At 39.6% G+C, this 21,874-nt stretch overlaps 1 long non-coding RNA gene across 1 annotated transcript in view; it reads right to left on the reverse strand.

Annotated features, from left to right (window-relative positions):
• Positions 1-21,874, reverse strand: part of LOC309545132 — a 423,442-nt gene that overhangs the window by 101,563 nt on the left and 300,005 nt on the right. The window lies entirely within an intron of this gene.

The raw sequence follows: 21,874 nt of genomic DNA on the forward strand, positions 1-21,874 counted from the left end.
TCTAGCTTTGTGGTTCCAAATGATTGGGTATTCTTTGCAAAGTATATTCTTCACTGCACTTACTAAGATTTTGAAATTTTCCTTTCAAAGTGAAAATTCACTTTGCAAGGTGCTTTTTGCGAATCACCCCCTATTTCTTTATCCTGTTATATAGTGCTAACCATATGGAACCCTCTAACAGTATTACTGCTTCCTTCAGATGAATATTGAACTCTATTGTAATTCTATATTAGATCAATACCATAAGTACCTCAGTAGCATTGTTTGCTCAGTGGCCATAATTAGATGCTAATGGCACCATAATTTCAACAAAGCAATAGATTGCAACTTTGACTTTTACAATTTAACTGAAATCATTGCTGCTAAACAGGTCCATCATTTTCTGTCAAATAAAGATACATGTTTCTTTATCAGATGAGCAGCATGGCTTGCTTGTAATTCTATGCTATCCTATCCATATGTTTATTTGTCTTGTAATGGTCAACTGCATCATCTAAATGAACAGTTTACCTGTTACAGTGAGCAAATGTCACTGATGTTCCTTATGGAATAATGGGATGTGATACAAGGTATTGGATAGATGGAAATGTACCTACGTCCAAAAGTTCATATAATGTTGGAAAATTGGGTTGAGGCATTAAGGACTTTCATGGTACAGCAAAAGACTTACAACTCAATACTGTTTTATATAAAAAGATACATTTATTAATTTATACAAATATTAAAAACACATAAAGCGCTGCGTAAACTGTCGGCACTATGTATGTATGACTGTTTATACAATGGTATAAACAGTTATACATACTTCCACCAGCCCATGTGGTAACATAACATATCCCCATCCCTCCTCCCAGTTGAATGCCCAAATCCAACCGTTGGGAGATATAACATATGGACTACTGTCAACCCAATCAAGAGGCAGCAGGAGTATCTCACGAGCAAATGTGGGATCCAGAAAAAAAAGGTCTAAATAGTATTTAAACATATGGTTTGAATAGCCTGTTGTGGATAGGATAGTGAGGAAAATAATATGGGGCTTTAAAATATAATAGATATGATATATTGATTACTATATAACCCCAAGCACATATCCAAAAGAAAAGGTATTGTTATTATCGATATTGCCAGTAGATACATACCAACAAATTGCTGAATAAGGAATTTATCAATAAGCGACAATGGGAGCAAGTTAAATTGAGCTGTAATCGACTGGGTATTTTGTTATGCTTCCAGAATGACTCCAGGTGTCACATCAAAAGCGTGGTATAAACCGAGCTGTATATTAGTTGGGACGATAGCGGGACCAAGACACACATAGAAGTAGGCAAAAAATTCTTAAGTAGATGTTTATGATAACCTACGGAGTAAAAGAAGAAGAGCAACAATAGTGTTGATATTGCCTAAAAAAATTAATAGGTATGGCCATAGTAGTATATATATGTGTGTAAAAGATAAACAAAACCAAGTGCACTTTTAACCTAGTGTATTATAGTTTTTATTAAAGGAAAAAGAACCAATAAGAAATGCACTCACATGGTACAGCTAGTACTGGGCATATGTAGGTTTCTCTCCCCTGTATGGCCTCTTCAAATCCCACACTGTACCCACTCAGTGTCCCCTGTAAAGTGAAGCTACCCTCAGGACAAGCGATCCGCTGCACCTCCGGCAGATCCCGCACTGGACCCACTCAATGTTCCCTGGAAAGTGAAGCTCCCCTCAGGACGAGCGATTTATAGTTGACATAGTCATAGCAACCAGTGCTGGGCCATAGTTTCCATCCTCCACTACCATATGCTGGAGGTGTTCCCTCCCCATAGTTATCGGCTTCTGCCTGGATCCTTGTGCGCATGTGCGGGATTCACAGCGGGGACAGTGGAGTCGGGCGCAGGCGCACTAGGTAGAGACGCCAGAGGTGCAGCTGATCGCTCGTCCTGAGGGGAGCTTCACTTTCCAGGGGAAATTGAGTGGGTCCAATGCGGGATCTGCCGGAGGTGCACTGGATAGCTCGTTCTGAGGGGAGCTTCACTTTCCAGGGGACACTGAGTGGGTACAGTGCGGGATTTGAAGAGGCCATACAGCGGAGAGGAACCTACATATGCCCAGTACTTGCTATACCATGTGAGTGCATTTCATAATGATTCATTTTCCTTTAATAAAAGCTATAATACACTAGGTCGGATGTGCGCCTGGTTTTGTTTATCTTTTGCACAGTGTTCTCTTCCGCCACTCAGTGGAGTTTACTGGAGCAGCAGCCACCTAGCTTTAATAGACTATGTTTTGGAAGTAAGACACACAAGCTACGTTTGGACTGGTATGATTAGCACACTGATGGTGAATATCACCTTGTGTGCATATGTTGTGTTTTATATATATGTGTAAACTAGGAGGCATAACATATCTCAGAAATGTATGCATAAAGGAGGGCCAAACAGTTCATCATAAAAAGAGAGAGGCCCCCAAGCATTCAAATCCAATGATATGTCAGTTTAGATGTCTGAGGAGATAAGTATATAAATGGGCATTATAGATAAAAGGAATCTTACCTAGGCTCATAGATTATGTCGCCATATACGTGCCAGGGAGATATGCTACCTATATATAGGAATCTGATTGGGTTGACTGTAGTCCATATGTTATATCTCCCACCGGTTGGATTTAGGCATTCAACTGGGAGGAGGGATGGGGATATGTTATGTTCCCACATGGGCCGGTGGAAGTATGTATGACTGTTTATACCATTGTATCTATAATACATGTGTTACCCCTGTTTATTATTTGCATCTTTCTATAGATTAATTCCTCCTGAACAGTACTCCTGATGAAGCGGACCCCCACAAAACATGTTGAGTGAATCGGAGGTGGATTAGTGGTCCCTCTGTGTGAGGAACTACATCACTATCATTTAATCTAATGCTAGAGGAATTTGTTTGTCTCAAGTGTTTTGGCTTAGTCACTCTTTGTGTTATGTGTTATGTGTATCCATTTATGGGTTTCATGGGTGGTACTGGTTATGTGTTTTTAATATTTGTATAAATTAATAAATTTATCTTTTTATATTAAACAGTATTGAGTTGTAAGTCTTTTGCCATACCATGAAAGTCCTTAATGCCTCAAACCAATTTTCCAACGTTAGATGTTCCTTATGGGACTGGAGGCAGAACTTTCTTTAACGTACAAAGAAATTTCTAATGCTCAGTAAAGCAGACACTTTATATTTTTGGATTTGAAATGGCTGTGGCCCTTTTATTGATATTTAATTAAACAACACCTGTGATGATGGGCGGGAGGGCGGGATGTGTCTTCTTCTTTGTTGCTCCTCTTCTGCACTGTGTACTACGCAGTTGAAATTCTTTATATATAGGCACTTGCTCGTGCCAACTAACATGTGACCCTTTATTAAACCAATTACATTTAGTTGTTTGAGACAACTGCTAACTATTTAACTGACCGATTTAAATTATATGGTGTGCCACAGTCCCATAGGTGGGAGGCGCAAATTTATTTGCCCCTCCCCTCTCCCATGGGACTGTAGGCAGAACTTTCTTTAACGTACAAAGAACTTTCTAACACTCAATAAAACGGACACTTTATATTTTTGGATTTGAAATGGCCGCAGGCCTTTTATTGGTATTTAATTAAACAACACCTTTACTTTTAAACAACTGTAAATAATATAACACAGGTAATTCACCAAATACACTTTTATACACTTATAACTCAGCCTTAATCGCTTGAATTATACCAACACATGTCCATATATATAAATAACTGTCCCATATGCCAAGGCTCATGAAACAGGAGCCTGGCACCCCACCCACACCGCTGCCAATTAAATACAATTTTGAATATCCAAATTAAAAATATCTAAAGCACCATTGGACAAATAAACTTCATCAGACCTGTATAAACCCATCACTCTGCCTTCAAGATCCACATGGCAGTAAGAAATCCCATTAATAGAAGGCAAACATTTGGCAATAGCTCGGTTGATTCTCTTAAAAAAAAATTCAGAATGCCATAAAGCAGGTCCCTCCAGCCAAAGTAAACAAGGGACAATCTATGAAAAAATAAGTACTGTACTGGGTAAAAGTGAATTAAGATGTAAAAAAATCAAATTTTAATAGGGAAATTAACTGTATAAAACAGACAAAGTCTGACGCACATAATTTAATCTCATGCCATGCAACCCATACCACCATATACGAAAATGATCAAGAGGAAAACCTAAACTTAAACCATACACTCTAACTAAAGCCCTGAGATAAATCCAGAATATGTAAGAATGGCCGATGATCCACACCTTACACTAGACACCGGGAATTTAAACAGAAACATTAGAATGGACATATAACTGATAACAGTTTGAATTCCCTCTACCTATACTTTTAATCACTGTTTAAAACAGACCCATTTGGCAGGCAGTTGTAGCAACGTCTATGCGAAATGAGTGGGAAGAGATAAGGAGGTGGCCAAAACCCAAATATATCAGACATTTTTCAAAACAGAACAAAATTGATAACGCGTAAAGGGTAAACCAAAACGGTGGATCAAGAGATGGCCATCAAAAGCTGGATGCGCTTCCAAAAACTGTTTAAGTAAGTAAAAAGGACAAACAGGAAAAGAAGAATGCTATCTCAACGTTACTCAACTGCCTAGACCCAATTGATCAGTCTTGCTGTGAGGTATTCAGATTTGAAGAAGATTATCATGCAGTAAAAAAATCTGGAAATAAAATGCCAGAATTATCAATCTTACTACAAGGCAGCAATTCAGAAACCCGAAACACACCAAAAAACATAAACAAAAAGCAAGACGAAACAACAAAGCTTCAAAACCAGAAAAACATAGAACTAAGGTAGAAGAACAAATCTTCTCTAATAAATCAACAGATATTGGCACATCAGAATCAGGTTTAAAATGTGTCTTCCTATAACCTTTCAAGGTTGACAGAGAAAAAACTCATGCATGAAGGAAAACCAAGAAACTTTAACCTCCCTGGCGGTATGATTCTTTCCGATTTTAGGTGCTGAAAGCGGTACAATTATTTTGCATGTAATTCTTAAGAATGAGCAGCCCAAACCAACTATTTACATATGATTTTTTTTTACTGTGCGTTCTTCTTTATAACATCTCGGGTATGATAAAGTTTAAAACACAAAATCATAAATTATAATATAATAAATGACTATAAATAAGTTAAAGTGTGTATGTATATATATATATATATATATATATATATATATATATATATACTGCATATATATATATATATATATATATATATATACACGTATACATATATTATATATATATATATACTGTGAGGGATTAGCTCGGTGGTAGGCATGGATGACCCCTTGGGGGGGGTGCGTTTTCACAAGAAGATAGCCGAGAAGGGCTTGCAAACAACAGTTTGGTTTATTAATGCATTTTTTCTTCACCAGACTGCAAGCGTCAAAACCAGCAAAATAAAATAAAAGACAAAATAAATCCTTGCCTCTGTGGGCGGCTACCTTCTCACACTGGAACCTACCTAAGAGTCTGTCCCCAACCTACTGTTGGGCAGACTTTCTTATCCTACAGCGGATCACATGTTCATTTAACAGGTCCCTTTACTCTTCACAATGAGAATGTCTCTGTGCTTGTCCCTTCACATGGCAAACAATCCTTTATTACTTCCACATAGCAATAGTTCGTAACTGGTGAATTGTATCTCCAATCTGTGACAACACTGCCAGATTTACCTGACTTCCTGTCACATTCACTTTACGTCCTGTTACAATACGTATATATATATATTTATATATATATATATATATATATACATAAAAAGTACAGTAAAAGTGCAGGAAAGGGCACTGGGGGTCAATCTAATGTGAATTTATTTTATTTTGCAATGTATCAGTGTGTTTGGTGTGTTTTACTTTTGAATTTGCCGCCGGTTCCACCCCCCTGCGAGCGTCACGTCACTGAAGACAGAAGCCGGGGCACAGAGAGCATCGGGAGAAAGATCCGCCGCCGCACACCGCCCACATACATCGCTGGATCCCGGTGACAAGGTAAGTAACCCCTCTACCAGGATCCAGCAATGCTTCTGGCGGTACCCCGAGTGTGGCTCGGGGTTACCGCTTTTGGCACTGAAATGTAACCCTGAGCCACACTCGGGAATACCGCTAGGAAGGTTAAGAAAAATTAAACCCCGACTAATTTCTTTAAAGTATGAGAATAAGAATAATAAAATGACATTAAAACATTTAAGAAAGATAATACCAAATTTTCAGAAAATTATGTAAATGTCTGATTTTTAGAGTCTAGAAAAACACACCAAGCCATCCATGCGGCTTTGTAGTCTGCCCACGTGGAAGGAGCTAAAGATTTACCAACATGTGTTAAACCAGGTCTCATAAATGCTGCGGGCACTGAAGGCCAAATTTGTCTGCTTCTAGAACCAAATCCCGAAATTGATCTAACTGTAAACGGGAAAGAGATTCAGCTCTAACATTATCAATCCTGGGCATATACTTCGCTTTTATCCAAATATTTAATTCTAAACATTTGAAAACCAAATGTCTAAGAACTGCCAAAACTTTTAAGGATTTAGAAGATAAGCAATTGATGGCATAAACAACGGCTTTATTGTCCGAAAGTAATAAAATCTGTTGATCAGAAAAACGAGCACCCCAAAGCTCAAGCGAAATTTCAACAGGGAGTATTTCCAATATTAATCGTAAAGCCTTTAGTATACCAAGAAACAGGCCACTTGCTTGCACACCAATGTCCTTGCCAATAAGCTCCATAACCTATAGAACCCGAAGCATCTGTAAACAAGTTAAGCTCTTCATTAGTACAGAAAGGAGCTTGCCAGAAAGAACATCCAAAAAAAGAAGCTAAAGATTTCTTCCAAACCACCAAATCCTCTCATAAACCTGCAGTGATATGGACAAAATTAAAAGGTGATTTAACGCCGGAGATTGATTTGTAAAGACATTTAGAGAATACCCTATCCACAGGGATTACCCTAGCAGCAAAGGCCAACAAACCCAAAAGTGACTGCAATGTTTTCAACACAACCTTGCGCTTACTTAGCACAAAATCAATCAGGAAAAGAAGCTTGGAAATCTTATCCGGAGGTAAACGGAACTGCATCATGTCAGTATCAATGTTGATGCCCAAAAATTCAAAACAGGTAGTAGCAAGGACAGTCTTCTCCTGAGCAACGGGCACACCAAAATTGCGGCAAACTACTTGAAATTCAGTAAAAATATATAGACAACCTAAGGAATCTGCAAGGCTGATAAAAAGGAAATTGTCTAAATAGTGGAGTACGTTAGACAAACCAGAAAAAAAACAGACAACCCGTTCTAAAAACGTAGAAAACATTTCAAAGTAACAACACGACAAAGAGCAACCCATAGGCAGGCATTTGTCAAAGAAACAGTGACCATTAAAATAAAATCCTAAAGAATTAAAAGCACTTGGATGAATAGGCAAAAGTCTGAAAGTCAACTTAATGTCGGCCTTAGCCAATAGTGCTCGAAGACCTACATTCTGAATCTTGACCAGGGCATCATCAAATGAAGAATATGATACCGTGAAAAGCATCGGGTCAATGTCATAATTTAATCACAAGCCTTTAGGATAAGGAAGGTGGTGGATTAATCGGAATGTATTAGGATCCTTCTTAGGAATAAGGCTAAGGTCAGCAAAGTGGGGGACGCAAAAGGACCAGCTACTCTACTTTCTTCTATCTCTTTTAATACCTTAGATTCAGCTATTAAAGCATAATGTCGCACTGAAGGCAGGTTGTTATTAAGAATGCAACTGGAACCTCTAAAAACTTTAAACTGAAAACCTTCATGGAAACCTTTAAATAACGTGGCTGCTATCTGTTGGTTTGGCCACCGCTGAAGCCACGGCAACATGTTTATTATGATCACTGGCATGTCTGCTTTTGAGAAAAAGATCACGTGGCAAAGCTGCCACTGAAGATGTCTGTTTTATAAAACAGCGAGACACTGGATGAGTCCCAGGACAATGTGCACATTAATGCTTATATTTGTAAGAATGGGGCCATTTGCATTGCCCTTCATTAAAGCTGTAGCACCAACCACGACAGAAACCAACTTTAGGCGGGGGCGATGGTTTCACATATTGTCTTTGTGGCAATAATGAATAGAGCCCCAGACCTACATCTTTAACACTCCATTTCAACGATTTGTGTACGGAAAGTTTTTGTCTGAACGACTCTTCACAGAAAAACCAAGCAAGACCATGAAAATTTTTATAAGCTTCCAAAATAATGTTGACGTGTTTGAAAAGGCTGCAACAAAGGTCTGGATGACATTTGCCCAAAACACTGGCATATATGCAAAAGGCATGCAGCCAATTGATTTAAGTTTGTCATCTATACATTTTTCATCTTTTTTATCAAATCTATTTTCTCTTAATGAAGGAAGTAAAGACATAATGTCAATATAGTCACCATTGCAAATTTCATCTTTAACGGCCAAATTCAAATGAAAACCTAGCGGAGAAAGTTTGCATGGCAGAACTTCTTTAAAACAATGTTCTGGAACAGATGGAGAGAGAGCTAGAGAAGACACCAGCAATAAAGTGAATATGTTACTATGACTCGTGAGTGCTGGAACAAGTGGAGTGCTTGAGTAATCGTCGACCTAAACCCTTTGCCACACCAGGATCCACTGACGATACTAAGGAAGAGTGGTGCCCTATTTTTTCAATTAACAAACTCAAAGTGCGAGCTAAATCACATACATTTTAAAATTCTGCAACTCCCTAGACCAGACAGATGGGTCCATCACAGCAGGATCAGGCTGTGGATCTCGGATCTCAGAAGACACAGAAGCGATGTTATCAACAGGACCTAGATCAGTCTCTACAGGAGCAAAGTGAAGCAATCTGGGAGGATTTGTGTCATTAACATTTGCACTAAAAACAAGTGATTCCTGAAATGCAGCAGAATTTTTTCCCGCTGTTTGTTTTGTGAGAAACGGCTTTTATTTGATGTTGATGCAAATTGTTTATCAGCAATCCTGAGAGGAGGCGAAGGAAATTCGATGCTGCAAAGCTTCTGAATCCGTCCTCTAGAAGACACAGCTGGCTAAACTGCTCCTGAGCCCAGCTGTGATTTTGTTACTGCCATGCTCACATTAGGGAGATCTGTAAACATCATCAAATCTTTCTGGATGGCTGGGGGATAAATCCTGCAAAAATGCTGATTTTTTTTTTATAGCAGACACAGCCGGTGGAACTGCGCATGCGCCCGACTGTGTATTCAGCTTTGATCGGCTCTCTGAAGGAAAGACGTCACACGGAGCCAGGTCAGCAGGCGGGGATAGAACCGAAGGTGACCTGGAAGCGGAAGGCAGAAAGTTACAGTCACGAAAGGGAAGACACTGGCTGGTAGCAGGGGTGCTTTGTGACACAGAAACCATGCTAGAAACGGGAACCAGAGAGGCAAATTGTGATGGCAGATGTGGAGAAGATGAAGACTGATCAGCATTCAGTGCAAGGTAGCGTTTCATCCATTCTTCACCATCAGGAGCACCGGCTCTCTCCATAATCTGGCGCAGGAGTGTCTACATGGCAACCTAGTATGAAGGATGCGTCTTCTTCTTTGCTGCTCCTCTTCTGCACTGTGTACTATGCAGTTGAAATTCTTTATATATAGGCACTTGTTCATGCCAACTAACATGTGACCCTTTATTTAACCAATTAAATGTATTTGTTTGAGACAACTGCTGTCTAACTGACCAATTTAAATTAAAATTTAATTTCTTTGCACCTCCCCTCTTCCTTCCTGTACCAGGTCTATTGAAGTTTTTTTTATACCACGTCTGTCTGGAATGTTCACCACAAAAAATTGCTATAGATGAAAAATATTAACAAATACATTTTCCCTAAAACTGCAGTGGTGCCAAATGATAAACCTTTGGATGAACAATTCACAATAGGATGGGTTCTGCCTTCATCCAATCCCATCCATATTTGAAAAAGCATCACAGGAAATTAAATAAATTACTCTTAAATGTTTTTTCTTCATTTCATGATATATATATATATATATATATATAAATATATATATATATATATATATATATATATATATATATATATATATATCTTTTTTTCTTTTTAGGCAATAAAATGGCAGCAGTAATGCCCTGTCTCTGCTTTAAGGCTTGTTCACACCAGCGGCTAGTGTGCGGTGTAATCCGGCGGAGATCAGCACAGTGATGATGTGCTGAGCTTACAGATCGCAAGATTTCCTTTTTTTGTAAAATTAACTTTATTGAGAAGTCATAGAGACATCTCATAAAATTCAGTTACTGGGTGATTGCCTTGCACTGCCCCCCTCCTATCCATGGAGATAGTTTTATAATAGGAGGAGGGGGCAGGAGGGGGTTTGTTTGGTGCATAAGTATAAATATTAAAATTGTTAACCTGCCATTTGGAATCCCTGATGGGGGTGACCATTGTTTCTATGATGCAGACAATCGTTGGAACTACCCACTCTGTAGATGGGACTATGAAGGCCACCAACCTATTTTTGGATCATAAAAAAAAAAAAACAGATATTCAATGCTTGGAATGACATACATACAAACATAACATGTACATGGAATACATAATAAAATAAAATGGTGCCATGGCTTAAAAGAATGATCGTTGGAATACCTGGAGGGGCCTGGTGATAACTCTCTGATAGACCCGACACGTCTCAGGTAACGACCTTTCTTCAGGGGTATAATTATACAGAGATATTGAAATTCCTGTATTATATTGATGGACAAGATATGTTTCAATCATATAGCCTGTATATCAAATATGTAGCATCTCAATATTGCATTAAGATGGATTACATACCAGCCAAGGTACTCCTATTGATCTTAAACTGTGTATGTTAAAAGCAATAGTAATGAAAAGAGGACAAACAGGAAAATAGCTTCATCTTCTGCACAGCACATGCCAAGTGGGGTGCCGGAAGTATCACCCAGCTCTCAGCAGCCTCCCACGGAGATCCACACTACAAGTGGTCCAAAAAGTCCCTGTGTCCAAACGGTGGTATGTCTGTAAGACATTGGTATATACAATGTATTAAAAGATTTGGTTCCAACTTTAACCACAAACATAAGGTGAATTGTACATGAAAAACGGCTAGTACATAAATGTGGGATAAGAGTAATAGATAGAACTGATCAGTACCTGTATTTAAAGTTGCGTAGGAGAGGGTGCGACTTGCAGCTTTGAGAAATGTCCAAAGGTACTAATGAGAATGTGTAATCCCCTCGGTCTCCAAACACTTATTGTTTTTGAGTGGGACCTAGAATATAATGTGAATGGCCATTTTTAGGTTAAAATATCCCAGAAAGGGAGAGGGCCCAAATGGACCTCTAAAGAGAGAGTCCCCCACAATAGAGAATCTGGTGCGGTACATGTATAAGCTCACTGGTGAAGGGGCGGGTCAGTGTGCTGGCGGCTGCTGCAAGTGAAAACCGGTCAGTATGCTATGGTTTAAATGGAGTTCGACACGCCCACACCAGCGCCGAATCGCAGCGCAAGTGCGCATGCATGGGAAAAGGCCAAAAGGATCAACCGCCCCTGGAACCCATGGCGCCACCCTGACGCAATGTGCCATGCGTTCCTAGGGCGCCAGTGCATCAGTATGTGCAGCCAGCCTGTGGCGAGCGTCTGTCGCTAAGCAACATCACAGGCATTCAGCCGGGATCACAGTCGGTGAGGGATGCTGATCAATTGATCGGGTGAGAGGCAGTAGAGTATAAATATTATGAGTTGGTTTGTGTTTGGTTGGGTAGTTGTGTATGTAGGGACTGTTTGGATGTGAAGCTGGTCCTAGGTATGTTTGGTTAGGTGTGTTATATGGTGGCCATAGGGTTATCTTAGATGAGGTGGTCCATTACACAAGGCTGTTGTTTTGTGTGTGTCTGTGGCCAGACTTGGTACAGGCCAGAGTCTGAGATGATTGTTTAGATATGTTGTAAAATTTACCCATGGGTATAGAAATAAATGGCTATGTAATTTATTTTTTACTTAAAGTTTTACTGCTCCTTGATATTTGCCCTTTTGTGATCTTTGCTTCCCCTGTGTGTGGTCCAGTGCCTTGATGCCATTCCCTGCTGACTTTTGGCAGGGGGAAGATGGGTTTGTTCTGGCTGTCAGTGGCCCATTTTGTAGTAGGAGCAGGTATTAAATATGCTTAGTTGCTGTTAAGAGCTGTGGTACGCTTCATGGATAAACATTTAAAATAAATACATTTTTCTATATATATGATATATGAATATCTACTTTCACTATCTCATTAATATTCTACAGATTTTCGCATACGGTCCCTGAAGAGCAAGCCGTTTAGCTGCAAAACATGAAGGACATGGAATTTGAAGAATGCACAATAACATCATTGTAGATTATATCTTTTTAGCACTGATGATGCATTAATTTATGTTGTCTTGTGAAATCATGGAAGTGTAATAATCCAATTGATTTTGATTTTATTATATATTGTGATTAATAAATGTTGTATTTTTATACTTCACAATTGTGTTTTGCTGCCTGGAGTTAGGAGGTATGGAGTCTTTAAAGTCTCTTAGTTTTAGAACCCATTTGTTCTTCAATGTGTTTTGAATAAATGTTTTTTCATAACCTAAAGATATTTTAATATACTTTCAATATTTTGGATACGTAGTGGTTTTCATCCCGCTTTCTCTTTGTGTGTATGTTTTTTTTTTTACTACCAACATCTACATAATAGGGAAATTGCATAGTGAAGTGGTGTCTTTCATTTAATATGATTTTTTTTTTCCACAGAGATTAAATACATGGATAGATATGTTTACCAGCTTATGCATTTTTACCGTATTTAGAAACTTCTTTCTTCTATTTCCTTTTTTTTTTCTCTCCCTCCTACTTTTTTGCTGTATTTTCTGTATTTGCCAATTCATATTAAAAAATCTATAAAAAGATATTATACAAAAAAAGAATACTGAATTGTCATAATGTATGGGACACTCTCTGCAGTAGCAGTATTAAGAAGTAGACCACTCAACACTGGTAGTCAAGAGAAAGAGGACCCTGTGAGAAGGGCAACTGACCCAAATGTCACACACACATACAGAGCTGACGTAGCTATTACATTTATATATAATCTCTTTACTTGAGATAGCAAAAGCCTGGCGCTAGCTGTACAATGCTTCTTATTTCTATATAAACTCTACTGCTCAGCAGCACAACGTTTCTGTTACTGCTATCCTTGATCACTTCCAATACATATGTACCATTTACTGCTCAACCTACACACACACTGCTTAGTAAGAATAATAATATGAAACCTCTCTGGGCCAGATATTGATAAAATACACTATAGAGCATGGCATACTATATACTGTACATTACATGTATAATAATATCCAAATTATAATTGCAAACAGTTGTTGAATATTTGAAAGCTCTGCAGATGAAAACATAAGCCAAGATCTGAGTCCTGCAGGCACTTGTGCATTTTCTGGTTGTTAAGTCTTACACAGTAGAGGGGGCATAAGTAATGAAAACCATCCTTTCTTCATTTCTACTGTGCAAGGAATGGGCATTTTTTTAGCTATTTTTCCCACACACTGTAAATATAGAACATGATTTAAAAACACATATGGTACCTCTGTATAGTTTACCCATTCAAGTCTTGGGGATATGTATTTGCATTCTATCTGATGCAGCTGTAGTAATGTGGTTGCTAATAATAAATAAAAAATTCAGCGCAACTGTATAAAATAATAATAGAAAGCTGCTATGCACTAAAGGATCAATAAACCAAAAGTCCCAATAACAAATTTATAACAAAATGATGAAGTCCCGCCCAGTGGAACGTAACGCGTGCGAAGGGGGAGGTGCTGGTGACATCACCCGCCATCCATTGAGGTCGAGACCGCTGTGTGTAATACAATCTGCTCATCACATGCACTTGTATAGTGCTTTACATGGTAATTTTATGCTATGTTCAATAAAGTAATTTATTGCGGTAATGCCCAGACCTTTGTTTTCCTATGGACCTGTGACCCGCTTTATGGACCTGTGATCTGTTACCTGTGAGCCTTATTTTCTGATGAAGAGGAATACTGATCTGATCTATATTGGTGATATCCTTGGAGAAAGTTTATGTCTTACTGGCCCGTCTGGTGACACAGGGGCTAAGTGTCAGGTGAGAGGCCAATAAGATTGGGTGGAGGATTACCAGCACATTGAAGAGCACTGAATGTTTATATCTTGTGCATGCTTCACCATAATTTGCACCTGTGGACTGCTCTCCTCAATATTATCTTCATAATCCAATGTGGTTGCTAAGTCAAGATTTCACTATCTACAGCAAACTGCTTGCTACATGCATGCCAGAAAATATTTTCTGCATCCATTCACTTTATTCTAGGTTGAAAGTGGACATATAAGTAATCCCAAAGGATTTGTTGATGTGGAGCACTGGCTGTAGAATAAAGAGTGCACACGTATCCCATGGTGATTATTGGGTACTGAATGGAGTTTCCTACAAGCACATGAAGTAGATATCTACATTTGTCGGTAGGTTATTAACATCACTAAACAACCAACAAGGCTGAACTCCAGTTTTGCACAATTGTAGAGGCTTCTCTCCTGTACTGAAATTACTTGTTGCACAATGTATGCTTCTCTCAGTGTGAATTTGAAGCTACAGCAAGTCAATTAGAGACCGGAGCAAGTCAAATACATCCTTTCTCAATTTCTGGCTTGAGGACATTTACCATCATCTAGCTCTTTCCTCTACAGCTGTACTGTCCCTGGCCCACCCCTTTCATTTATTGGATTTTAGTTCTTTCAGTCATGGAGGCTTAGCAATATATGGACGTTACCTAGGGCAGTCTGCTGTCTGCCTTGAAATGCACATGCTTCTAGACTGACATCTACCCATAAAGGCATTTTGATATATGCATATTTCCTCCTAAAAGCCAGACAATTGCTTACATCACATCTGAAGGCCCTTGGGAGTTGCACTAAGGAAGGTTGGTGTGATGTTTTCAGGAAGCTAGGTACATCACCTTGTTTGCTTCTCCCACCAGCTATCTCCCGCCCTGCACAGAGATGGTGCATTGCACAGAGACACTGGTGTTCTAAAATAATGTATGTAATGCAAATAGGAAGGTTTTATTTTTTTTAAATGTCGTTAGTATTGGTGAGGGCAAGAGGATTGAACCAGTGAAGGCAAAAAATAAGCAGAATAAACTTCAACTTTAACACCATTTATATAACTCATATGGGACAGAAAAGAATAAGTTACATATTGCACACGTATTTATTCTTTAAAGTGGTAGTAAACACCGTTTTGTGACTTGTACCTGCAGGTAAGCTAATAATAAAGTCTACCCGTAGGCTCAAAGAATACCTCTGAAATGTGCACCGTTTAAAAGGTATTCACTATTTCTGTAGCCCATGACATCACCATTGCATGCAAACTGAACTCTGAATGGATGGCATACTGAGTATGGCATCCATTCATAGTGCTGTGCCATGATTGTGGCTTCTGTGCGCATGCAAAGTGATGTCATTGTAGCTCGGCCATTCAAACAGCTGTATCCCGCGAACCAGGAAGGAAGACTGGGTGAAGACTGAAGCCCTGGCAGCTGTGACAACACGCCGCTTGAGGGCTTTGTTTTAAGGTAAGTCTTTCATAATGTGCTAGTATGGGTTTTGTGGTTTCTTGCTACACTCTAGACATAACAAAGGGTTATTGTAAGTGCCAAGTATGTGTTAAGTTACATACAGACCAAATATAAGAAGGACAGACAAAAAATAAAATCAGATAAATATTTATCTTTGTCTTACATTACAGGACACAGAAATTGTATTCATAGGCCGTAGATTATATGAATGTAGATATCTTCAGGTGATGAAACACTGGCAAAAATCTTTGAGTCACCCATATAGAGTATCAGAATAGCCCTGCCCACTTCATGAGACTTCAGCTTTTTGCTAGTGTCCTTAGGTGATGGACCTAGTCTCCTTGGAGAGGTATTTTTCTTTTTAAACCATTAAGTTTTTTTCTCTGACACATCTATCATGATCTGACTGATTACTGTCCTGGACTATTAAGCAGTTTTCATTTTATTACCCTCAGTATGTACATTGGGGGCCGTACTTAGACTGTATCCACTGTGTGAGGCCAGCCTGTGATGTTTGCTTCAGGAACTGGATCCTTCATTAGGCATCATTGTCAGTTTTTCTCTTTAATCACAAGTTAATGAAGTAACTTTACTTGAAGATATTATGGAAGCCATGTACGGAGTCTAAAGACAGGCTGAACCATAGTGAATACTCTGTCACTCAAGGGACAGGTTTCTGTTTTATCTATTCTCATTTTGCACAGGGACAAAGTGGGTTTGAAGGGAAAAGCCTTCTTCTGTACCTAAAGTGGTCTCTTCTTTTCACCTCAGTAATAACATTGTCCTTCCTTCCCTCTGTCCTGCTCCAAAATACGATATTGAATTTGCCTTACAATGCCTGAATGTAGTCAGGGCTGATGGGGGTGTACCTAGTAGCCACAGCCTCTGTTCATAAGAACTGAATCTCACTTCATTAGGGCTGGAGGTCCTCATTGAGGACATCCTTCTTTCCGCTTTACCATTAATGTTCTTCACCGTTGACCATATTTGGTCAGTGATGTCAGCCAGCATCCCCAGTTGTATTGTTGAAATAGAAAATAGCAAAACGCAGGGCGCTGAGGTTAATACCAAGCAAAAAACACCTCGTGTGGAGAGAAAGAACTAACAGCATCTCCAGCTGCATTGTGAAAATGACAGCTGCAAGAATCCTAGGGTGATTTTAGGAGGGGGTAAGCGTAATGCGTTTCAAGGGACATGGCCCTCTTTTTCAAAAGCATCATAGGATTCTGACAGCTGTCATCTTCACAGTGCAGCTGTAGACTCCACCAGTTTTTTCTCTTTACAGTACCTGATGGAGATTTGGAGCCAATGCTGCTACATGCTAGACAGCCATCCATTGCCTCTGTGTATCTTCAGCTAATCAGCTCGGGTGTCTCAACCTGCAGTGGTACTATCCACTGGTGGATTGGTGATTTTTGACATGAAGGTGGGCTGCTTTTAATAAAAGTGTTTTTACTTGGTATTAACCTCAGATCCCTGGTTTTTGCTATTTCCTGCTAAGGTGATCCTGCCCAGATCTTACGGGAGCTGCAGAGATGTGTGAACCACATTCCATCCATCCATCTATTCTTCGTTCATTCATCATCCATATATTCATCCATCTATTTTTCATCCACCACTCTACCATTTATCTACTATTGCTATAATTGATGTTATACCACAGACTCTTAGTGTGTTTATCCATGGACTAATTGGACAGAGGAGCGCTGGATGTTTTGTGTAATTTTTACACATTTTTTTTGTTTTTGGATTGGTATTTATCATCATTGAGATAGATCTACATTGCTAAACAATGTGATTGACATTTGATTTATGTCTTAGGACATTTTTTTTAAAAATAAAATACTTTAATGTTTTGATTTATGGGTGTTAATGCTTTTTGTAATTTTTTTGACTGAATAAATAACAAGGGGTACTATTTACCTAATACACATTCATGTGTGGGGGTGGATATCTGGGTTCCCTCTAATCTTAAAGAAGGATTTCAGGTTCTGATAAGATCTCCCCTCAAACACCCACAAAGTACCCTCCCCATATTGAGTACATGTGGCCTTGTATGTTCCAGGAGGGAGTAAGCACTTCCCCTCTCTTTCCTGTGTAGGCAGGCTGCATGTCTGAATAAGGGTCTGGTATGGATTTTGGAGAACCCCAGCAAAGTGTTTTTTGCAAAGGATCCCGCTTTAAACACCATACCAGATCTGTATCTATTTTCCCCAGACATGTAGCCTGAGTGTCCAGGAAAAAAGAGGGCAGTGAGCATGTGCTGAGAGTACACCCCTCCCCCCAAATGGACTTAAAATAATCTGGAAGCCCTCTTCAAAATAATGGGGCCCTCCGATATCTGGTTCTTCCTACAGGAATGAGTAAAGGATACAGAGTACCCTTGGTTACTCTTTCACAAAAATACAAAGTAAATAAGCACACATCACATTTGACATGTACTTTTTTAAAACAAACTAATAATCTTACAATGTAAATCCATTGTCAATCATATTGTTCAGTGATGTAGATCCATTTTAATCATAATGAACAGTGCCCGCCAACCCGCCAAAGCAAAACAAGGTTACTGACAACACTCAGGAAGTAAATACCACCAATAAATGAATTACTTTTCTTTCCAATTTTTGGCTATAACTAAAACTACAATATACAGGGCTCTCCTATCTCTCCATGCCTCCCTTGTTTTCTGCTTTTTCCTTTTTTTTCCAAGAAAAACAATGATACAGTGAAAATAAGTAGACGTATACAATGCCCAAGAATACAGGGTGTGGAAGGATAAGTATAGCCAAAGCCATTTTGGCTATACTTCTTCTATAGATCACAGAAGTGCATTTGATTCTTTTACATAGTTACATAGTTAGTGAGGTTGAAAAAAGACATCAGTCCATCCAGTTCAACCTATGATGTGTGTGTGTGTTTGCTTTTAGCCGTACATTGTATACCCCTGTATGTTGTGGTCTTTAAGGTGTCCATCTAACAGTTTTTTGAAACTATCAATGCTCCCTGCTGATACGACTGCTTGTGGAAGAGAATTCCACATCCTTACCGCTCTTACAGTGAAGAACCCCTTACGCACTTTAAGGTTAAACCGCCTTTCCTCTAGTTTTAGTGAGTGGCCACGAGTCTTATTGTATCTCCTTTCTCTGAATTGTTTGTTCCTTATGCTCGGGTCGCCAGTACAGTATTTGTACATTGATATCATATCCCCCCTCAATCGTCTCTTCTCCAGAGAGAATAAGTTCAGGGCTTGTAGTCTTTCTTCATAGCTGATGTCCTCCATCCCCCTAATTATTTTTGTTGCCCTTCTCTGGACTTTCTCCAGTTCCAGCACATCCTTCCTGAGGACCGGTGCCCAGAACTGGACAGCATACTCCAGATGTGGCCGGACCAGAGTCTTGTAGAGCGGGAGAATAATCTCTTTATTTCTGGAGTGAATCCCCTTTTTTATACATCCCAGTATTCTGTTGGCTTTGCTTGCTGCGGCCTGGCATTGCATGCCACTGCCAAGCCTGTTGTCTACCAGTACCCCTAAGTCCTTTTCCATCCTAGACTCACCCAGAGGTTCCCCCCCTAGCGGGTAGCTTGCTTTCTGGTTTCTGGCCCCCAAGTGCATTACTTTACATTTTTCAACATTAAATCTCATCTGCCATGTAGTTGCCCACTCCGTTATTTTGTTCAGGTCCGCTTGCAAGGTTTCCACATCCTGCATAGAAGATATTGGCATGCCTAATTTAGTATCATCCGCAAATACTGAGATTGTACTAGATATCCCCTCCTCTAGATCATTTATGAATAAATTAAACAGGATTGGTCCCAGGACAGAACCCTGGGGGACCCCACTTTCCACACCCGCCCAATCCGAGTACTCCCCATTAATCACCACCCTCTGTACTCTCCCCTGGAGCCAGTTCTCTATCCAGGTACTCACCTTATGGTCCATACCTATCTTCCTTAGTTTGTACAGTAAGCGTTTGTGGGGAACGGTGTCGAAGGCCTTTGCAAAGTCCAGATACACCACATCCACAGGCTTACCTTTATCTAGGTGGCAGCTCACTTCATCATAGAAGGTTAATAGATTGGTTTGGCACGAACGATTTTTCATGAATCCGTGCTGATTAATACTTATAATACCGTTTTCATTACTAAAGTCTTGTATGTGGTCCCTTAACATCCCCTCCAATATTTTGCAGACTACAGATGTTAGGCTGATCGGCCTATAGTTACCCGGGATATATCTCGGCCCCTTTTTAAATATTGGTACCACGTTGGCTTTTTTCCAATCAGCTGGCACCATACCCGTCTGTAAACTATCCTTAAAGATCAAGAATAATGGTCTGGCAATCACCTGGCTGAGCTCTTTAAGAACCCTCGGGTGCAAGCCATCCGGTCCCGGGGATTTATTTATGTTAAGCTTCTCTAGTTTAGCTCTAAGTCTATCTTCTGTTAGCCATGGCGGCACTTCCTGAGGTGTATTATTTAGTTCGGCCTTACAAGCTGGGTTCGTGTAGACCCCCGATTCCTTTGTGAAGACTGAAGAAAAGAAATTATTTAACACTTCCGCCTTTTCTCTGTCCTCAGTGGCCATTTTTCCTTTATCATCTTTTATGGGGCCAATGTGTTCTGGCCTCGCTTTCTTACTGTTTATATACTTAAAGAACTTCTTGGGGTTCTTTTTACTCTCCTCCGCTATATGTCTCTCGTGTTCTATTTTAGCCGCCCTGATTTCATCTTTACATTTCTTATTACACTCTTTATAATGCTTAAATGCTGCCACTGACCCCTCAGTCTTGTATTTTTTGAAGGCCTTTTCTTTAGCTCTAATATACATTTTTATGTTGGAGTTTAGCCACCCAGGGTTTAGTTTTGTTCTTTTAAATTTACTTCCCAGTGGAATGCACTGGCCCACCCCCTTGTTTCTGCACTCTGGTGACCTTTAAAAAGATTTGGACCATATGGTGGAGATCCACCCAGAAGCCTGAACCAACAGCTGGCTCAGCCTTTTCAGCAATCTGCTGAGAGCAGTGAGCCAGAGACTGACAGTCCCCATCTCTCTATTCACAGAATGCTGAGAATTGAGCAATCAGCGGTCTTTGATTGTTCAGTTCTCAGTGCAGAGCCGGTGGGGGATAGATACAGCATCGGATCCATGCTGCATCCACCTAGGTGAGTATAAATGTTTTTAATTTTGAAAATCCACACATCCTTTTAAACATATAGAAACAGTAACCAAAAACAGAAAAGTAAACATTTTATCCACATTAAAATATACTAGGACTCTTTTGTACAATATAGTTCACTTAGCAATCATACAAGATAGAAGGTCTGGATCATGTCTCTAGTGAAAGAGAGAAATTCACAGTCATGTGAACATACTGCAGGATGATGATAGGGTAAGAGAATTAGAAAACAGGATAACTCCCTGGATTTTAGGGTAAGTTGCCATGGCTGAGGCTTACTGCACAAAACTGGAACTTTTCCTGAGAGAAACATAGAACTTGTGACTTTTCATGCAGCTAGCTCATTTAATGTCATGCAAGCCTTCTTATTGCAATATTCAAATGTTCAAATACGCACGTCTGACTTCATGCTGACTTTTTAATCAGCCATACTTGTTCTGAGCCAAAAGGTCAGTATAACAGTCAGGCAACTATCAATTTCAGTAGCAGGTCAGCAATAGTAGACCACCCCATAGGTCTCTTAGGAAAGCTTTACTTTAGAGATATTCTGTCACATTCAGGTCAAAGTCTATTGCCTAACCTGCTTATGCTCAATTTGGCATGCTTCCCCTCTGCTCTTTTCTGAGCCAGGAGGCAAACTCTGTATAAACTCTGTGTAAAATGGTGTCCTCTCGTATGTGACAGTAAATGGGCCTGGAAATTGGATGCTCAGGCTTGAGCACTATATCATGGGAAAAGGTCACACTTTTCTCCATACCTGAAGAACTAATATTTTGTAATTTCTCCAAAGGAGCAACAGAATGGTAGGGGAGCATAGTGGAGGCAAGTATATGTGAGTCAGGGGGGTGAACTAGTAAGAGAACCTGTCTCTCTCCCTTGTTGCTTTAAGACAAAGCTCTTAAGAATTATCACTCATTATTCAATACTACCTACTGGGTTGTAATGATACACTTCAAACTGGTATGCTCTGCTCATCAC

The sequence above is a fragment of the Pelophylax lessonae genome (genome assembly GCF_965119305.1).
Source record: "Pelophylax lessonae genome assembly, chromosome: 2".
Lineage (NCBI taxonomy): Eukaryota > Metazoa > Chordata > Amphibia > Anura > Ranidae > Pelophylax > Pelophylax lessonae.